Source organism: Gekko japonicus, unplaced genomic scaffold, assembly GCF_001447785.1.
Source record: "Gekko japonicus isolate JY-2015 unplaced genomic scaffold, Gekko_japonicus_V1.1 scaffold1636, whole genome shotgun sequence".
Lineage (NCBI taxonomy): Eukaryota > Metazoa > Chordata > Lepidosauria > Squamata > Gekkonidae > Gekko > Gekko japonicus.
The window spans coordinates 329,307-334,759 of NW_015176023.1; the positions used below are offsets into that span (position 1 = coordinate 329,307).

Here is a 5,453-nt window from a genome sequence, read left to right on the forward strand (position 1 = left end):
CTAATGAGTTCCTGCTGGGCTTTTTCTACAAAAAAAGCCCTGCTGCAACCTATGGTACGTGTATCTTTAATTTTCGGCAGCTATCGGGAAAAAGAGAAGTTGAAGGATGTTCTTTGGACAGAGTGCCAGCATGCCTGGATACTTAATCTAAACTTTATAGCACTGACACTTGTATCATTAAACACATTATTGCATTTTAATGTTGCCAAAATTATTCTTGAAAATGATTTATATGTTATGATTTAATGATTCCCAAAATCTCCTTAGCATGTTGTATATTTAGAAAGAGTGAAAAAGCTTTGTAAGATATTTTTTCACTCAAAAACAAGAAAGAAAAAAACCCATGATTTCCCCCCCCTCCCAGTACTCTCCAAATTTCCCAATTTTCCACTAGAAAATGGGGAAAAGACTTCTAGACTTTTTATGCTATTCATTTTGAGTGTGAAAAACCTTGCTTTAAGAAGCACCTCACTTCTTCTAAACCATGATTCTCCACCACCACCACCGTATTCTCCAAATTTTCTGTTGGAAAAATTGAAAACAAGTCCTTGGAGGAAAAATACGAAAAATGTATCTTCCCCCCTTGAAGTTTTTCATCCCCCCCCCCGCCTTCCCACCTCTGCTTTTAGGAGAAGACCTTTGTGTTTCTGTACCACCATATCCTATCAGCGTGTGGTTGTTGGCTCTCTCAGGAGGGCACCTCTTTCGAGGAGTGGCCAACGACTAAATAAAGACTGAAGCCAGATTTCACATGCACTCCAAATCTGCTGGATTCTGGGCAGCCTGAAACGCATGATGAGATTCTCAAGACTAATTTCCAAAACTTTTTGGCAAACTTTCAAGAGACTTCCAGGTGGTCAGCCATGTTTGTCTGAAGCAGTAGAACAAAGTTAGAGTCCAGTTTGTTTTAAGAGACCGTTATCATGCATGTGCATTGTTTTTCTAAACACAGTAGCACCCACGATTCAGAATGAAGTTTTTAAAAATGGGTTTAAGGAGACCCAAGATTCCGGTTTTTGAAAACCGTGTAGAAAGGGTTGTTTGGGATCTGTTTCCACATCCATTTTAGGCAGCTTTGTTTCTGGCAGGGGCTGCCAACAGAACATGGAAAGAGTATTTCAGTATCCCTCCCCCTGCCCTGACAGGATTGTGACAACCGGTGCCAACTTGTGCTGGGTGTATAGCAGGTGTTGTAATGCCACAGGTCATTTGGCGCCTGTCCATTACTCAGTACCTGTTGCAACAACCCCACCCCGCTCAGAGTGGCTTTATATTTAGACTCCCCTTCCCCCCCCCCCCAAAAAGGCCTGCCTGGTCTTTACTCGAGGGGTGTGGGTGTGTGAGTGAGTGCAGGAGGACTGGGGCCCTTCCCTCTACCCCAGTTCCCCTCGACTACTATGCCTCCAGTCCCCTTGCAATGTTTGAGAGGCTGGAGAGCCCCCCCTGCCATCTGCTGTGGGGCCCGGCCCCTTTCCTAGCAGCCCCCCCCCCCCCCCCCCTTTCCTAGCAGGCCCCCCCCCCCCCCGCGCCCAGTAGCAGGAAGCCGCAGAGACAAGAGGGCCTTGTTTGCCCGCGTCTTACTCAGCAGTGCTCTTGTGCAATTCCGCATGGTCTGGAGCTCCACACCAAGGTCAGCTGAGGACACAGCCGCTGCTGCTTGTGTGTGTCGTGTGTGTGGGGGTGGTGGGATGGCTAGGAGGCACTCAACCGTAATGGATGGCCTCAGAAAGTGGCCAATGGATCATTCGTGGCCTTGGGTGGCCAGGTTGGGGAAGTGCCCATAGGGCTGTGGTTGCTTCTAGAAACCATGATGCGGCATTTTGGGGGTGGGGGCATGTGGGGTGGGTGCATATCCCCCCAGCTGCTGCACATCCCAAAGCAGGTCTCCTGCCCTCCTTCCATTTGGTGTAGTGGTTAAATGCGCGGTCTCTAATCTGGGAGAACCGGGTTTGATTCCCCACTCCTCCACTTGCAGCTGTTGGATGACCTTGGGCAAGCCACAGTTCTGACAAGAGTTGTTCTCTCAAGGACAGTCCTGGAAAGAGCTCTCTCAGCCCCACCCACCTCACAGGGTGTCTGTTGTGGGGAGGGGAAGGGAAAGGAGTTTGTGAGCTGCTCTGAGACTCCAAGTGAAGGGCGGGGTAGAAATCCAATCTCCTCCTCCTCCTTCGAATTAGTTCCCCTGCTGGCCACCTCTGAATGCCCCTGCTGGCCACCTCTGAATGAGGCTGACCCGGTTCTCTTTCTCTCCCCGCTTCAGGCACCAGCCTTGCAGGTGAACCTCACGCAGCCCTGCCGGGCCGGCAGCAACAGCAGTTCTGAAAGGTGAGGGTGGGAGAGCAAATGGCAGGGGGGGGGGCCGGGGGGGAGGTGTCCGGCTGGCTTTCCGTTCTGGCTCCCTCGGGAGGGACCCTGCAGTTAATCATGGATGGCCATTAGCAGCTGGACCTGCTGCTCTGTCCTGTCTTTGCTTGGAGGGCAATTTTTCTGCTGACATCAGTTTTGTTTTTGCTATTTGGGGTGGTGGTGGTGGGGGGGAGGAAATACACTTTCTCAAACGTGACACTTAATTTCTGGACCCAGAACAGCTAGGACTTGTGTGCCTATAACTCATGCGTCACCATGAAACTGTTCCCTATGAGCCCTAAGTGTCTGAGGGCAACTGCAGGTGTTGGGGTGTGCTCTGCACATGTTCTGATACACTTAAAAAAAAAATAACAACATCACATGTTTTGGGGTAGTGCTCTGGCATTGCCACTGCGGCCGTTGAGCCCCGGTCTGTTGAGGTGCTTCTCTTGGTTTTCTTTCCTGAAGGTTTGGTCCCTTTCTTGGCTAGTGGATGGCTGAGCGATAAAGAAGGGAGGGTGTGTGGGAAGAATTGTGTCTGGCAACCCACACGCCTCCCATCCTGTCTCTTTGCTAATGGGACCCAGCTGTGCCCAGGCTCAGCTAAGGGGCCTGGGAGGCAGGGACGCCTGCGTTTTGTCTGTCACCAGAGGAGGTCTGGGAAAGGCAGTGCGTGTGTGTGTGCGTGGGTGCGCACTTGCGCCTGGGGCAGAGTAGCTGCTTTTTCTGAGGTTGAGAGCTCAGAGGCTTCTCCTTGGAGGGACAAATGTTGTTGTTGTTCAGCCGCACAGTCGAGTCCGACTCTTCGCGACCCTATGGACCAGATCACACCAGACCCTCCTGTCTTCCGCTGTCCTCTGAAGTTTGCTCAACTTCATGTTCGTTGCATCTATGACACTGTCCAACCATCTCATCCTTTGCCGTCCCCGTCTTCTTTGACCTTCAGTCTTTCCCAGCATCAGGGTCTTCTCCAGTGAGTGCTCCCTTCTCATTGGGTGGCCAAAGTATTTAAGCTTCAGTTTCGTTATCTGGTCTTCCAGGGAACAGTCAGGGTTGATTTCTTTTAGGATTGACTGGTTTGATCTTCTTGCAGTCCAAGGGACTCTCAAGAGTCTTCTCCAGCACCTTAATTGGAAAGCATCTATTCTTCGGCGCTCGGCCTTCCTTACAGTCCAACTCTCGCAGCCATACATGACTACTGGAAATGCCATTGCTTTGACCATGCAGACTTTTGTTCTCTTCATCAATTGGCCACTTTCTGAGCCCATCTCTCTTAGGGCAGGGATTTGGGGGAAGTGGGGGGGGGGGGAGTGAGGCCCGGTGGGCTGGGTATGAGGCGGAAGGCCTGAGAGCACTCACTCCAGGTAGACAGTCCTCCTAATCTCTCACAGCACAAGAAATGGGGCCCAGGGACCTCTCGAAGGCCGTTTATTCTAGCAGAAACTGCTGTGCGTCAGAGCACACTTCTTCGAATGCATGAAGTGTTCCTCCGTCCGGCAAGCACGCTTATACCGGAAGCTGCCAACAGAAGACAGGCAGTGGTACTGCCAAAAAGAACAGACGGTTTAAGACAAGATCCAGTCAAAAGAGCAAATCAGAATGAGTAGAGATTATTCCCGACGGTTGACAGGCGGGCCAAATAGGATTAATATAAAATCAGACCTACCCTAGGAAGGGGGCAGAGAGTGAAACATGATAAGGAGATTTGGAACATTGTTATGCCTCCTCTCCAGGATCCCGTCCAAGGTGGCTGATTCTGTTGCGGGGAGGGCGGCCTAGAAATCGAATGATAAATAAATAAAAATAAATAAAATTATTGGAAGAGGCTAATTAAAATCCAACCTTAAAAAGCCCCAGCCCAGCATTAAAAAGATAATAAAACAGACCACAGACAGCCTTAAACGATAGTTTCCAGTGTTAGCAGAGTGTTAAAAGAAATCAGCCCTGATGGCGAACCTTTCAGAGACCGAGTGCCCAAACTGCGACCCAAAACCCACTTATTTATCGCAAAGTGCCAACACGGCAATCTAACCTGAATACTGAGGTTTTGCTTTAGAAAAAACAACTCATACATTAACTTAAGATGATCCAAACAAAGTAAGGAAAGCAATCCCAAATGCTTTCATTGACTTAAAATTATTTGGCAGAGAATTCGACACTTTAATGATGGTCTGGGCCTGGCTGGGGCGATGGCACGCGTGCCCGCAGAGAGGGCTCTGAGTGCCACCTCTGGTACCCGTGCCATAGGTTCGCCACCACTGCTAGATGATCAGCGACATTTGGGTCTGGTGTGCAAAAGAAAACGGCACCGGCAGCACCACACAAGCCTCCAGGGAAAGGGCTCCATACAGGCGAGGTGCCGCCCCTGAGAAGGCCCCGTCCCTGGCTGACCCCCACCTCAGCCCTGAGGGCACCGAGGGCAGGGCTTGAGAGGCAGACCCTGACGGGTGGGCTGGACGATGTGGGTGAGGAGGGGAGAGGGTCTCTAAGGGACGCAGGCCCCCAAGCCATTGGGGACTTTAAAGGTCACAACCAGCCCTTCGAATTGAGGCCAGAAACAAATTGGCAGCCAGTGCAGATCTTTCAGCACTGGGAAGCTAGAAAAATAGGAAAGTATATAGAGCAATAACTGAATTAAGTGACATCTGTACGGCGTGGGATATGCTAAGATATTAGCACCAGTGAAGACTGAGGAATCCCATGTCCTTGTTCGGGATAGTGTTAAACGTCTTGATGAATTGTTTAGAAGAAGAAGCAGAGGAGATTGGATTTATACCCCAGGGCCCTTCACTTGGAGTCTCAGAGCGGCTTACAAACTCCTTTCCCTTCCCCTCCCCACAACAGACACCCTGTGTGGTAGAAAAAGAAGAAGAAGAAGAGACTGGATTCATACCCTGCCCTTCACTACCCAAAAGAGTCTCAGAGCGGCTTACAAACTCCTCTCCCTTCCCCTCCCCACAACAGACACCCGGTGAGGTAGAAGAAGAAGAAGAAGAAGAAGAAGAAGAAGAAGAAGAAGAAGAAGAAGAAGAAGAAGAAGAAGAAGAAGAAGAAGAAGAAGAAGAAGAAGAAGAAGAGGAGGAGGAGGAGGAGGAGGAGGAGGAGGA

General features: G+C 50.2%; 1 protein-coding gene across 1 annotated transcript in view; it reads left to right on the forward strand.

Annotated features, from left to right (window-relative positions):
• The first annotated feature begins 2,208 nt into the window (after positions 1-2,208).
• PLEKHH3 (pleckstrin homology, MyTH4 and FERM domain containing H3) overlaps positions 2,209-5,453 on the forward strand; it is a 9,906-nt gene continuing 6,661 nt past the window's right edge. Inside the window, exon 1 of the mRNA XM_015426600.1 lies at positions 2,209-2,325. The gene's annotated coding sequence lies outside the window, so the exon portion shown is untranslated. The remainder of the gene's footprint in view (positions 2,326-5,453) is intronic.